The sequence below is a fragment of the Juglans microcarpa x Juglans regia genome, chromosome 7D, assembly GCF_004785595.1.
Source record: "Juglans microcarpa x Juglans regia isolate MS1-56 chromosome 7D, Jm3101_v1.0, whole genome shotgun sequence".
Taxonomy (NCBI): Eukaryota; Viridiplantae; Streptophyta; class Magnoliopsida; order Fagales; family Juglandaceae; genus Juglans; species Juglans microcarpa x Juglans regia.
In genome coordinates, this window is record NC_054606.1 from 16261733 (window position 1) to 16277739 (window position 16007).

Genomic DNA, 16007 nt, shown 5'->3' on the forward strand with positions numbered 1-16007 from the left:
AGCTTTAATGGTGAAACCTCAACCAAAGGTGATTTTGATATTTGTTGGAAACATTTATGAGCTTTACCTATTACTAATGTAGTCAAGAACTTTATGTGGAGAGCATGTACTGAATCCCTTCCCAAAAAGTTGAATCTTCATAAGGGGAATGTAACATATGACCCTCTATGTCTCATCTATTTGAGGGAGGATGAGTCCACAAGGCATATCTTATGGTCGTGTCCTACTGTTATGGATGACTAAAAACATGCAGAAAAATTTCCTAACTAATCTTTATTTTGCCCAGATATTTAAACAGGTATAAAAAAGGCTGAAAGGGAAGAACTCGGCTTATTTTGCATATATTGCTCGATCCTTATGACTGAGAGGAAATTCTTTGATTCATGAGGGTAGTTTCTCTCACCCTTCATTCTTATTTTAGCATGTTGTCAATGAGTACAATGCTTATCAACAAGCTATGGTGACCATTTCTCCACCAACAGTCTCAATTTCCAATGCATTTGTGAAATGGGAATTACCACCAAATGATTGGTAATCAAATAAGATTGGTATTGGTATTGTACTTCGAGGTTGGGAAGGGTCTTTTCTAATGAGTATTATGAAACTTTGGACTATTGTTTTGATGCAGCAGTGGCTGAAGTGAGGGGTTTATTTGAATCTATCAAGTTGTGCAAAGAGTTGGGATTAAGTGGATGCTTTCTAGAGGGTCGTTCTTCTCAAGTGGTTAATGCTATACTTCAACAGAATAGGGAAGAGGGATGTTGTAACCCTCTTATTGCAGATATTAAGCTTTTGTTGCAGGGAACTAGTTGGAAGCTTAGGCATGTAAAAAGGGAAACAAATCAAGTAGCACATGTGTTAGCAAGAGAGGTTGTGCTACTTAGTGCTAAGAAGATTGATGTTGATATTGTTATCCCTTATATTCATGCTCTTGTAATGAATGAATGCCAACATCCACTATAATATAATTGCAAGTATTCTTATTTTAAAAGAAAAACTTAATATTCACTTAACATAAACCAACTCAAAACAAGATTCCAATTAAAGACCAAGCCCAACCCAATTTAAAAATCTAGCCCACATAAGAAATCAACCCATTTAAAATGATATATTAATTCTGAATTTTAAACTACAATAAAAACCAGTAAGAGATTTAAATCCAACATAAGAGTTAACCCAAACTCAATATATATACGTCCTGAAATGTAAATTACGCTTAAATGTATCCAAGGCTTTATGAAATTCTAAGGCAATGGAAGGGTGTTTTTGTAATAATTAAGAAGCAAGCAAGGGCTTTTTCGAAAAGCTGAAACTAAAATAGAAATGGTGATACATGACAAAATCTCAAATGGCAGTTTTGTAATTAACCAAAAACATGAACACATGTTTGACTGATGGAATTAAAACCCAACGCCCACTTTTCTTAAACACAAAACTTCATGTTGAGAAAGGAGAGGCATGAGAGCATTGGCATTGGCTTCATTAGAAATCTAGTCAAATGTAAAATATGATGAATTTTATCAAAATCCAGCTGCATTGGATTCATCAAAGAGATGAATAAAAAGTTTTGAGCTACAGTAAATCTATGGGATTCTTCAAATTTGAAGAGTTATTGTTCATTAAGCAAATGTGTTTTTTATTCTATTTTAATCTCGCAACGCATTGGCCATATTTTGTTTTTCTTTTCTCTCTCTCCTCCCCCCAGGGTGTCTTTTCTCTTCCCCTTTCTCTCATTCTCACATATTCGCAATGCCCCTTTCTCTCTCTCTCTCTCTCTCTCTCTCTCTTTCGCAGTGTAGAGTGCCCCGATTCTTCATCTCTTCGATTCTTCACTCAGAAACAGAGCAAAGCCACACTAGTTTCTCTCCTTTCGGGTTTGTGCTTCACTTTTTCTCCTTTCACGCAATGCTTCACGTCTTCTCCTTTTATGTACTTCAACCCTAGTTTCAAGAATAAATGGATTTGGTCAGCCCCGATGGGGGCTTTTGCTCTCAGTGAATGGCTGGAACCTTCATCTATTAGACCCAACATACATTTTATTGACTTTGTTCTTTTTTGTTTTTTTGGCTGATTTTCTCAGATGCACTTAGTGTTGCGGATTGTCAAACAATTGGTATGATCCTCAGCTTGTATACATTAACAACTTTTCTAGGAGAGATTAACTTTTTTGTGTATACAAATACAGAATATAGAGAAAGTGGAAAGCAAGAGAAGAAGAAAGATGAATGAATATATATATATATATATATATATGGACTTGTCATCATATAAAGAGTGATTTATATGATGAGAAAAAGAATATGGCAACATAATTGAAAATATGGACTTTTGTGCTATTAGATTATATGGACTCTATTGCGTTACATTGTGGTTTTAGAAAAGAAAATATGGACTCTGTTACTTTGTGTTTTTTATTCTACGTGGACTATGTTGCGTTGCAGTGGTGTTATTCTTAGCTAATTAAACTATTTGTCTACAAATTAATATAAGAAAGCAGCTAGGCACGTTATAATTAAATTAGTGGCTTGATTCCAGTAGTAAAGGAAAGAAAATGGGGTTCATATTATATGATTCTTTAATTTGAAGAAGTAGACTTGAGACTTGAGAGAAAATAAAAAAATGCCATCATTATCATTATTGAATAAATACACAATAAACTATAGCTTTTAGATGGGGTTGGTGTTTTATAGAGTGGAACACAGTGCATATATGCATGGTTTTTTGCATATGTCTGCTCCATTTTCCATATGTAACTGTGATTGGAAAATGTACTGCATATTATTTTAGCTTTCGTTATATTAGGACAGAAATGTAAGTTGGTTTTGCATATGTATGTGCTGCCTTGTCTGTTTTCTGCCTAGTATTTGTTGTCTTGTCTATTTTTTGCCTTGTATATGCTGCATTGTATGTGCTGTCTTTTTTGACAACTTAAACGTTACGATTCTTCAAGGATGGAGACTCCATTTGAGGAAGACTCATTCTTCACCACTTTGTCACAAAGTGGAGGAGAAGGTTGTAATATCACTCCAACATATACACAACATTCTAATGTTATGGTCCAAACAACCCCCTTCATAGTGAAAAGAGACCTCTGGCAAAAAAAGTTTAAAGAGGTGTATCTTTCACTATAGAGGAGGATAACATACTTGTCTCCGGTTGGCTCAAGATTAGTATTAATGCCATACAAGGTACTGATAAAAAATCTATTAAAATGTAGGACATAATTTCTGAGTTTTATCAAGAGTATAAAATACCAAATATTATGAATCATTCGATAGGGTCATTGATCAATCGTTAGTCTATGATCCAAAATACACAAACAAATTTTGTACATTTCTAGTGCAGGTAGAAATACACAAACAACCGAATAAGACAATGTATGTACCATTTTCCTTTAATAATGTATTTATTTATCTAATATTTATTTTTTGACAATATTCCTTCACTTTTTCAGATTGAAAATGTAAAAATAATGTACAAAGAAGAAAGCCACACGAGAGACACCACATTGGAGCATTGTGGTGTCTTTTGAGACACCAACCCAAATAACAGTGACACATGATTTCACTAAATACGAGGAGAAGGCCACACGAGAGACACCATGATTTCACACGATAAACGCCCAATCAATGACAGTCATGGGTGATGAAGGCAGGTGACAATAGAGGTGCACAACTAGAACTTGATAAAAGAAAGTTCGAGGCGGAGATCATGAGCAAGGATCTTTCTGGCATGAGTGCCATGCAGCAAACCTACTTCTTAAATATTCAGAGGAAAATTTATGAGCACTCTTTGAATAATTCCGAAGGTACATCCGAGAAATCTTCATCCACACCTCATGGAGGTGTGTAATTGTTGGCTATGATTTCATATTTCTAGGCTTTATTGGTTGGGCAGCCACATGTTTTGGATAAACATGTCGCTGGACAGCCACTATGAGATCTGAATTTTTTTATATTGAAGTTGGCATGTAACCTTTTTGTGTAGCCTTTTTGTATTTGACATAGACTGGACTTGTATATGTGTCCCAGGACTTACTATGTAACTGAAATTGCTGATGTGTAATTGAACTTGCTGAATTTAATTGGGTACTACTACTAAAGTTGCTGTGTAACTGAGACTATGTAAATGAACTTGTTGTTAGGTATATTTAGATGCTTGCTATTTATTTTGTGTGATGGCCTAATTTTATGTGATGATAGCAGCTTGATGTTGAGTTAGATTAATTTGAGTTAATTCTTGAGCTTGTCGTGAAAGATCTTGTTACTGTCATGCAGTTGCTTTGTCCTTCTCTTGCTCCCCACTACCCTCCCACCCTCCATTTTGATTAATAATATACATTTTGATCTGCCAAAACTATCTGGCATTTTGGACATTTTCTTTGTTGTTGTTTTTTATTCTATTCAATGCTGGAACTAGAGTAGTCCCAAGAAAGAAGCAAGATCCTCCAAACTGCTTCAACGAAAAATATTCAGACAGAGAGGTCCATGCACATGACTACGGTTTGCCAAAGTTAACTATGTCTATAGAAACACATTTTTGTCTAGGCTCCTTAGTGCTCATCTTTCAAACACCAGTGACAATCAAAGGAGAATTAACAACAAGTTATTCACTATATCAGTGTTAGATTGTAATTAAGGCCATAACATAAAAACAAGAGAAAGAGCAAGGACACCCATGGGTAAATCAACATATATACAAGCAGAATATTTGATGTGGATGCTAACAATAGTGAAAATAGATGTGAATCAAACAACAAAAGTATGGAAGAGATAGATTTTCAAAAGGAAAATCTTAAATAATGAACAATAAAAAGGGATTGCAAAACATGAAAGAAAAATTTAAAAATATTATTATTACAAAAAAATGTTATATTATTGTTTTGATGAATCCAATGGCTAACCCAATCCAATGTGGGGTTATGAATAGAGAGGTTTAAGATATATCGAAAACATGTACTTTTCATCAAAATTTAAAGATGAATTTGATGAGTCCAATGCTAATGTTCTAAATAATAGACTCACTGAGGAGCAATAAGTTGTGCGATGGGCTCACCAAGAGAAAGGATGCGGCGGCGCTGGTCATTGGGCTAGATCGACGGTGAACGACACTACTAAAGATCACTAAGAGAGAGAGAGAGAGAGAGAGAGTGAGTGAGTGAGTGAGTGATCGGTGCCTTTAGTCCAAGGGAGCAGCGTGCGATGGTGGGTCTTGGTGAAGATTGACGGCGGAGATAAGCTTCTACGCAACTAAAAATTGTTAGACTTCGTTAGGCTGGCAACGGTGGAGGAAAGAGATATTTCAACAAGGCCTTACCGAAAGTAGCTGAGGAAGTCGTGACTTAGTGGCTGAGCCAAGAACAAGGGAAACGGAGCACTGTGATAGGCCTCTGTTTGTGGTGAAGGGTTGAGAGAGAAAAAGAAAAGAAGAAAAAAAAAAGTAGTCTCGATGGTGGTTACAAAGGGAGAATTGAGTAGAGGAAGAGTGTAAATTGGGAAGAACTTACTGAGGGAGATCTAAGCCAATAACAACTGGGGTCTCCTCTGAACATAGTGGTGAAACACAAGGTGAAGGGGAAGCGGTAAGAATTATGGGGGCTGGCTATTTGGCTCAGTTTGTTTACATGAAACAGAGACTCGGTTTCTCAATTGGGTTTGTGTTGTTTGCTATGTGTTGAAGAGTTGGCAGAGGGAAATATATATAGGTGAAATCAAGTTTTGACGTGTTTAAGTAAAAGTGTTTTGTGAGAATTTCGTGGTAGGAAGACTCAGTGATCACCGAGAATAGAGGGATGAGGCGTGTAGGAAGTGGTCTTGGGCAGTTTGAGTTTAGCAGAACTAGGATTTTGACAGATTCAATATTGTTTATCCCGTTCTAAGTTAATAATCACATTAATATGATTTAAAAAATTAATATTCATATGATATAAAGTGTTTATATAAAAATATAAATAAAAAAATATATAAGTGATTATATTAAATTAATAACAATATCAAAATTAATAAAAATAAATAAAATTTTACTTTATTATCAAAATTTTATATATGCATGATGTTGCACAAGTAACTGCCCACTTTCTCAAAATTGTGATAAGAGGCACATGGGGGAGATGTATGTTTGGACCTGACATGTGCTTCGAGTGTTGGAAGCCTGGCCATATGTCACAAGATTTCCCTCAGCTCTACAATGCTTCTACTCAAGCCACCTCCCAGCAGATTAAAGAAGGACATATCCCCTACATGAGTGTTTGCAATGGCCCGAGACAATGTTGATGCATCGAATGGTGTGATCACAGGTACTCTTTCACTATTCTTTAGTATGGCTTTGACATTATTTAATCTAGGTGCTACAAACTCTTTTGTTTCATGTGCGTATGCTTGTAAGTGTGATATGACTCTTAAGCCCCTTAATTGTATGTTTTATGTTGCTACACCGTTGAGAGATCATGCAGTATGTTGGTTTATTCTCAAGGACTCCGTGGTGGAGATTTAGGGACGATGCCTCCAGATTTGGTGATCTTTGATATGGTTGAGTTTAATGTGATCTTGAGTATGGATTTGTTGGCTCGTTATCATGCATGTTTGGAGTGTAATAGGAAGGAGGTGGAGTTCAAACCTCCAAGATGGGGGGATTTCGTTTCAATACAACACGTAAAGGCTCTTCCCTAGTATTAGTTTCAGCACTGTAGTAGGCTTTTAAGATGTTGAAGAAGGGCTGCATGGGGTTTCCAGCAAGTGTGTAGTAACTCATAGCAATGGGCCTAAGTTGGAAGATATCTCAATGGTGAAGGAGTTCCCAAATATTTTTCTAGAGGGCTTATCAAGATTACCCCAGATAGAGAGATTGAGTTCAACATTGATCTACTTTCTGGTATAACTCCTATCTCTAAGTCCCCATATAGCATGTCACCAGTGGAACTAAAAGAGCTCAAGGAATTGTTGTAGAAAAAGCTTTTGGACAAGGGGGACATTCATCTCGGTGTTAGGGTGCACCGATGTTATTTGTGAAGAAGAACAATGGGTCAATGTGGCTCGGCATAGATTACAGAGAGTTGAACATGGTGATAGGTAAGAATAAGTATCCATTGCCCAAGATTGAAGACTTGTTCGACCAGTTACACAGACCTCAAGTCTTATTCAAGATATCATCAGTTGAAGATTAAGTCAGAGGATATACACAAGACACATTTCAGGACTCGCTATGAGTTCTTAGTGATGCTATTTGGTTTGACTCACATTGATCTAGTTTGTTACGGTTTTCATAGAAGACATTCTCATCTATTCCATGAGTGTTGAAGAGGATGAGGAGTAGTTTAGAATTATCTTGCAGACTTTGAAGAAAAGAAGTTATATGCCAAGTTCAAGAAATGTGAGTTCTGACTTCAAGAGATCTCTTTCCTTGGATATGTAATTTTAAGAGATGGCGTTTCAGTGGACCTAACCAAGATGGATGAAATTTTCAGTTGGCCAAGGTCAACTAATGTGCAAGAAGTTAGAAGCTTCCTAGACTTGTTGGATACAATAAGAGGTTTTTAGGGTGGTTTTCTAATATTGCAGCACCGTTGACCAAGTTAACAATAAAGAATGATAAGTTTGTTTGGACGAAAAGTGTGAGGATTGTTTCTCGGAGTTGGAAAAGAGACTTGTGACGGGAACCAATGCTCATTATTTCCATAGGTACTATTGCTTTTGTTATCTATAGTGATGTCTCATTTAAGGGTTTGGATTGTGTTCTGTTGCAGCATGAAAAAGTAGTATTGTATGCCTCACACCAATGTAAGACTTACAAGTAGAATTACCTAACCTATAACTTGGATCTTGGAGCAATAGTATTTGCACTTAAGATATGGAGACATTATCTCTATGGGGTATGATGTGAGATCTTTACATGCCACTAGAGCCTAAAGTACTTACTCACCCAGAAGGAATTGAACATGAGACAAAGGTGATAGTTAGAGTTTTTGAGAAATTATGATTGCAACATCAACTACCATGAAGGTAAGGAAAATGTGGTTACAAATGTATTGAGCAGGAAATCATCTCCAGGTACTCTGGCTACCATGTAGATGTCCCAGAGACATCTTCAGCTCCATTCTTGGTTCGAAAATGCTGAATTTTGGATTTGATCTTGAGAGAGGCACATGGATCCCTATATACAATTCATCCAAGAACTACCAAGATGTATTGAAGTTTGAGGCAACATTATTAGTGGAGCAGTATGATGAAGGATATGGTGACCTATGTAGCTCAATGTTTGACATGACAGCAGGTCAAGGCTAAACATTATAGACCTTCAAGCACGCTACAACCACTCCCGATACTAGTGTGGACTTGAGTTGAGATTGAGATGGATTTTGTATCAGGACTTCCAAGAGCACCAGGAAGGCAATATTTTGTATGGTTGATTGTGGACAAACTGTTAAAATCGGCTCACTTTATCCCTATTCAGATGACGTACTCCATGGAGAAGTTGGTAAAGTTGTGCATCAAGGAGATTGTTAAAATCTAAGGTTTTCTGTCTAAGATAGTGTCTGACAAAGATGCCAGGTTCACCACAATATTTTGGATGAGTGTGCTAAAGGAATTTGGAATTGAACCAACATATGCTTTTCATCCCCAAATGGATTGTTAGTTTGAGAGGGCTATATAGATTTAAGAGGACATGCTTTGAGCATGTGTATTAGACTTTAAAGGGAATTAGATCAGATATTTGCCACTGATTGAGTTTGCATACAACAACAGTTATCAGGAAAGTTGTAACACCCCGTATTTCAGTGTATTTTTACTGAAGGATTATTTTTTACTGTTCAAAAATTTATCCTCTTATTTTAAAATTGGTTGGATTTTTAGTAAGTTTATTTCTATGATTTTAATTTGGTGAAAATTAATTTTTTGTGCTTTCCAAATATTTATTTATTATTATGCATTTAAATTGCTTTTAATATTTAAATTAATTACCGTGGGATTTAATTATTTCAATTTGACTTTACCATTACGTTTAAATTATTTTATTTAACTTGTGGTTTTAAAATCGTCTCCGTTGGATCTTTTTTGTGACCTAAGTTATGAGGATTGGACCTCATTTCTTTTCCCTCTTTTTTTTCTTTCCTTCCTTTTTCTTTTCTTTCTTTTCTTTTTCTTCCTTATTTTCCTCTCCTTCCCGCGCGATCTCTCTCTCTCCTCTCCTCCGCCCGTTTCCTTCGTCTCCTCCCAGCGCCGCCGTCGCGCCGCCGTGCGCGACACCGCCCAGCCGACCAGCTCCCCCTCCCTCCGGCGACCTCACCTCCCAAATCTCAGCCCCTACCTCGCAGCCGATAGCCCACACGCCCCCCACGAAGCCGCGGGCCACCTTCACGCCAGCGCCGCCGTGAGCCGGCGGTGGCCCTCACCGCCCAGCCCATTAGCTTCCCCAGCCGCCGGCGACCTCACCCCACCAACCTCACCTCCATCCGTGCCGCCGTTAACCACCAGTAGCTCTTCGAAGCCACGGCACTCCTTCTGCCGTTGCGCCGCCTTCGCACCACCATTGGCCACCATCTTCCTACCACTTCATCCCCGACCTCTTGGCAACCCATTGGACCCAACCCCACCTCCGATCCGTCACCGGTGAAGCTCCACCAACTACATTTCCGATTTGGGCATTTTGGTCTTCTACCGCCCATTCCGCCGCCACCCACGGCAAACCACCACCACCATTGGCTTCACCGACCTCCCTAGGCCCTACCCTATCAATCTTGGGTCTTCGTTTGTCCTCGTTGAAAAGTGGGTATCTGTGACCCACGGCCACAGTGTATTTTACACTGTGGTGTTGCTCAGAAATCACCATTTGCAACTTCGAGATCCTCCGGAAATTATTATATTGCACTGTAAGTATTTTCCTTAAAGAACTTTCGTGATTTAAATATATTTTTGCACTAACGCATATTATCTGTGAATTGGGTTGTTTTGCCGGACTGAGTCCGAGGAGTTTCGGGGGTCGGATGGATTGTGGACGGAGTTGTGTTTGTTTGCATTGTGAATTGTGGTTGTTAGTTATGACTTGTTCACGTACATCGCATATTGCATGCATGATCATGTTTATAAAGAAAACTGAGTTTTCGTGTATTGCATACATGTTCATGTATTTATTGGATTTGGATTTTCATGTGAGTAAAAGGAAAAGAGACTGTAGGGATGGTGGTAAGCAGGGATGGTGGTTGTGTCCCGCCTGTGATTCCCGCCTACAGTGCTCTGTTAAGTATGCATTGTGTGTAAAGGAACTGTAGGGATGGTGGTAAGCAGGGATGGTGGTAGAGTCCCGCCTGTGATTCCCGCCTACGGTGCACGCGATAGGGATGGTGGTAAGCAGGGATGGTGGTTGTGTCCCGCCTGTGATTCCCGCCTACGGTGCACGCGGTAGGGATGGTGGTAAGCAGGGACGGTGGTAGAGTCCCGCCTGCGATTCCCGCCTACAGTGTCCGATAAATGGATTGTTTGTGTGGATCATTTTTATGAGAAAATATTTTACAGTTATTTTGGGCCAAATTGGGATTTTTGGCGTGTGTTGGAAATAATCATTTTTCTGGGAAAAAATGATATTTTATGGCTAAATGTATTTTGCTATATTGTTGGTTGCATTAATGTATTTTTATCCCGAGAGTTGTTTGGTTTATACTTACCTGTGGTACCATTTTATGGTATCGCAGATTTTGATGCAGACGTTGATGACGAGCCTTAGTTTGGCTCCGGTGGAGGAGTGATCTGGGATTGCTCCTGTTTAGTGAGTTATGTTTTTATCAATTACTGTATTTACCTTTTGTATTATATTTGGGATGACTGTATAATTTCTAAAGATAAATTGTGTTAAATATTTGTATTTAAATTCTGGTACTTAGTTGACTATCCGCTGCGTTATTATATTTGTACACTGTTGCATGTACACACACTGGCACTTCGTTGGGATGTGTGACCGTGTTGTCACCATCCTGGCGTCTCGATCCCTGTGTATTTATATAAGGGGGATTGGGGGCGCCACAGGTGGTATCAGAGCAGTTCGGCTCTGGGTAAAACCACATGTCCCATAGGTGTAGTACCAGAAAATTTTAAAAATTTTGATTTGAAATTATTTTGTTGGGAGTACATTATTTTAATTTAATTTATTTATTTTAATTGTACGTTAATTGTTTGTTATTTATCTTATTTTTGTTATTTTAGTTTATTTAGTTATTTTATTATATGGCAGGCAATTTTACTTGTTTCAATTATTTTCTTGTGTACTATTTCATTTGTTTTATTCCTTTTATCTTATGATATTTTATTTTGTTGGTTTTATTTTATTTTATTTTATGTGATATGGTTGTATTTTAATTTATTTTACTATAATTATATTTTTAGTTTGTTTTAAGCTGATAGTGGGGTTAAGGGTTACGCTATGGCAGGAAAATGGTACGACCAAGAAGGCAAGCTAATGAGCCCGAGGATGAATTACCGAGGGGTGATGGAAATTATGCCATGGCGAGGGCGTTGAATAGGATGACGGAGTTTCTTCAGCAGAATTTTCGTCCACAGCAAGGAGAGCAGTTCAGGGCGATGCAGGCCGGGTGCACCTATGAGCGCTTCTTAGCGCATAGGACCCCTGCTTTTTCTGGTGAAGAGGATCCATTACGGGCTAGAAGGTGGATTCAAGATCTGGAAAGAACGTTTGAAGTCTGTGGATGCACTGAGGCCCAGAGGGTATTATATGGGAGCTATATGCTGCAAGGTAAAGCGGCAAATTGGTGGGAGACCAAGCGGTCACTTTTAGAGATGGAGTTGGGATCCTTGGCTGCCGTGTCTTGGCAGCGTTTTAAGAAAGAATTTGATGATCGATTCTTTCCTGTTTCGGTGAGACGGCAATTGGCTCGGGATTTCAATAATTTGGTTCAAGGAGACATGACTGTCGAGCAGTATGCAAGGAAATTTATGGAGCTTGGGCGGTTTGCTCCTCACCTCATTGCTACGGAAGAGATGCGGGCTGAACGTTTCCAAGAAGGATTGCGCCCTCAAATCCGCAGGCAGGTCGCATGCTTGGAAATCCAGAACTTTCAGAGGTTGGTCAATGTGGCCTCAATTGCTGAGCGAGAGCGAGGTGCTGTGGTAGGTTCCCCTCCGGGTAAGAAGCGACTGAACGTTGATGGTGAAGGGAGCAGTTCCGGGTCGCCACAGAAGTTTGTGCAAAGGATCGGGGCCAGAGCGCAGGCAGCTTCCGGTATACGTATTGGGGGCCGAGCTCCAGTTTGTGGTAGGTGTAATAGAGCCCACGAGGGCGAGTGTCGTCAGGGTTGGAACCAGTGCTTTGAGTGTGGTCAGACAGGACACTTTGCTCGTGAGTGCCCTAATTGGACCCAAGGGAATCAGGGTGGTCATCGCGGTGGTAGGACTAATCAGAGGCAACTAGTTCAGGCTCGGGTGTATGCAGTGACTCCTGGTAGTGCTGGCGACGAGATTCCAGGGACTCAGGACGCTGGAGTTACGGCAGGTATGGGTCTAATCTCACCTTTCGTAATGGATGCCATGTGTGGTATATTCTTGGGTTTCGGAAAGTTATGCAAGTTGTATCCATGCCCGTTGGGTGTTGGAGGTTGTGTGATTTTCTTAAGTGTGTTCTGGTTGTATTTGGTATCCTGCCTTAGAGTGATGATTGGCCCTACAAATTTCGAGGACGAAATTTTATTTTAAGGGGGGGAGGATGTAACACCCCGTATTTCAGTGTATTTTTACTGAAGGATTATTTTTGACTGTTCAAAAATTTATCCTCTTATTTTAAAATTGGTTGGATTTTTAGTAAGTTTATTTCTATGATTTTAATTTGGTGAAAATTAATTTTTTGTGCCTTCCAAATATTTATTTATTATTATGCATTTAAATTGCTTTTAATATTTAAATTAATTACCGTGGGATTTAATTATTTCAATTTGACTTTACCATTACGTTTAAATTATTTTATTTAACTTGTGGTTTTAAAATCGTCTCCGTTGGATCTTTTTTGTGACCCAAGTTATGAGGATTGGACCTCATTTCTTTTCCCTCTTTTTTTTCTTTCCTTCCTTTTTCTTTTCTTTCTTTTCTTTTTCTTCCTTATTTTCCTCTCCTTCCCGCGCGATCTCTCTCTCTCCTCTCCTCCGCCCGTTTCCTTCGTCTCCTCCCAGCGCCGCCGTCGCGCCGCCGTGCGCGACACCGCCCAGCCGACCAGCTCCCCCTCCCTCCGGCGACCTCACCTCCCAAATCTCAGCCCCTACCTCGCCGCCGATAGCCCACACGCCCCCACGAAGCCGCGGGCCACCTTCACGCCAGCGCCGCCGTGAGCCGGCGGTGGCCCTCACCGCCCAGCCCATTAGCTTCCCCAGCCGCCGGCGACCTCACCCCACCAACCTCACCTCCATCCGTGCCGCCGTTAACCACCAGTAGCTCTTCGAAGCCGCGGCACTCCTTCTGCCGTTGCGCCGCCTTCGCACCACCATTGGCCACCATCTTCCTACCACTTCATCCCCGACCTCTTGGCAACCCATTGGACCCAACCCCACCTCCGATCCGTCACCGGTGAAGCTCCACCAACTACATTTCCGATTTGGGCATTTTGGTCTTCTACCGCCCATTCCGCCGCCACCCACGGCAAACCACCACCACCATTGGCTTCACCGACCTCCCTAGGCCCTACCCTATCAATCTTGGGTCTTCGTTTGTCCTCGTTGAAAAGTGGGTATCTGTGACCCACGGCCACAGTGTATTTTACACTGTGGTGTTGCTCAGAAATCACCATTTGCAACTTCGAGATCCTCCGGAAATTATTATATTGCACTGTAAGTATTTTCCTTAAAGAACTTTCGTGATTTAAATATATTTTTGCACTAACGCATATTATCTGTGAATTGGGTTGTTTTGCCGGACTGAGTCCGAGGAGTTTCGGGGGTCGGATGGATTGTGGACGGAGTTGTGTTTGTTTGCATTGTGAATTGTGGTTGTTGGTTATGACTTGTTCACGTACATCGCATATTGCATGCATGATCATGTTTATAAAGAAAACTGGGTTTTCGTGTATTGCATACATGTTCATGTATTTATTGGATTTGGATTTTCATGTGAGTAAAAGGAAAAGAGACTGTAGGGATGGTGGTAAGCAGGGATGGTGGTTGTGTCCCGCCTGTGATTCCCGCCTACAGTGCTCTATTAAGTATGCATTGTGTGTAAAGGAACTGTAGGGATGGTGGTAAGCAGGGATGGTGGTAGAGTCCCGCCTGTGATTCCCGCCTACGGTGCACGCGATAGGGATGGTGGTAAGCAGGGATGGTGGTTGTGTCCCGCCTGTGATTCCCGCCTACGGTGCACGCGGTAGGGATGGTGGTAAGCAGGGACGGTGGTAGAGTCCCGCCTGCGATTCCCGCCTACAGTGTCCGATAAATGGATTGTTTGTGTGGATCATTTTTATGAGAAAATGTTTTACGGTTATTTTGGGCCAAATTGGGATTTTTGGCGTGTGTTGGAAATAATCATTTTTCTGGGAAAAAATGATATTTTATGGCTAAATGTATTTTGCTATATTGTTGGTTGCATTAATGTATTTTTATCCCGAGAGTTGTTTGGTTTATACTTACCTGTGGTACCATTTTATGGTATCGCAGATTTTGATGCAGACGTTGATGACGAGCCTTAGTTTGGCTCCGGTGGAGGAGTGTTCTGGGATTGCTCCTGTTTAGTGAGTTATGTTTTTATCAATTACTGTATTTACCTTTTGTATTATATTTGGGATGACTGTATAATTTCTAAAGATAAATTGTGTTAAATATTTGTATTTAAATTCTGGTACTTAGTTGACTATCCGCTGCATTATTATATTTGTACACTGTTGCATGTACACACACTGGCACTTCGTTGGGATGTGTGACCGTGTTGTCACCATCCTGGCGTCTCGATCCCTGTGTATTTATATAAGGGGGATTGGGGGCGCCACAAAAGTATTAAGGCTGCACAGTATGAGGTTTTGTATGAGTGCAAGTGTTGACCCCCTCTTTATTGGGATGTGCTAGGAGACAGGACGATGATGGGTCTGGAGTTTATTTAAAACTTGTGTGACAAGGTAGCAGTGATCCAAAAGAGATTGGTAATAGTTCAAGCGAGACAAAAGAAGCATGCAGACTACAAACGTAAGGACCTACAATTTGATTCAAAAGACAAGGTATTTCTCAAAGTTGACCTGTTGAAGTGTATTATGAGGTTTGGGAGGAAAGAAAAATTGAGCCCGAGGTATATTAGACCCTTCGAGATACTAGAGAGAGTTGGAGTTATAGATTACATGCTAGCACTATTGCCTCGGTTGTCTGCTATGCATGATGTGTTCCATATCTCTATATTGAGAAAGTAAATCTTTGATCCTTCACATGTATTGGAGTATGCACCACTGCAGGTTTGAGAGGATCTCACTTACGAGGAGACACCGATAGAGATCTTGGAATGTAGAGAGTAGATACTCGTCAACAAGACTATATGATGGTGAGAGTGAATTGGAACAACCACTTGGAGCGAGAGGCCAAATGGGAACACAAGGAGGAAATGAAGGACAAGTACCCTTTTCTTTTCGATTGAGGTACATGCTAATCTTGAGGAAAATATTCATATAAGGAGAGGAGATTATAACCCCAACCTGTTTTAGGTACTTTGTGCATTTTTTCAATTATTTCATGTTTTAACCTAAGTTGTTATTATATAGTAGTTAATTAGTAGGATATTGGTTTTAGGGAGCCTAGCTCTTTTATTAGGATTTAATTATTTCTTGAGATTAAATAAGAAATGATTGGATTGGAGAATGAATTGGAGATGTACTTGGGCTAGGTTAGAAATCCAAGACTCAGGAGTTAAGCTCATTAGGTATGTATGAGGATCCAAGACCAAGAACCATAGAATCAAGGCCGAAACCGTGAACCACCCACACAAGGGACCCAATTTCCCTAGATCTGACTCAGCCAACTACACATATAAGCCCTAGATGCTGCACAA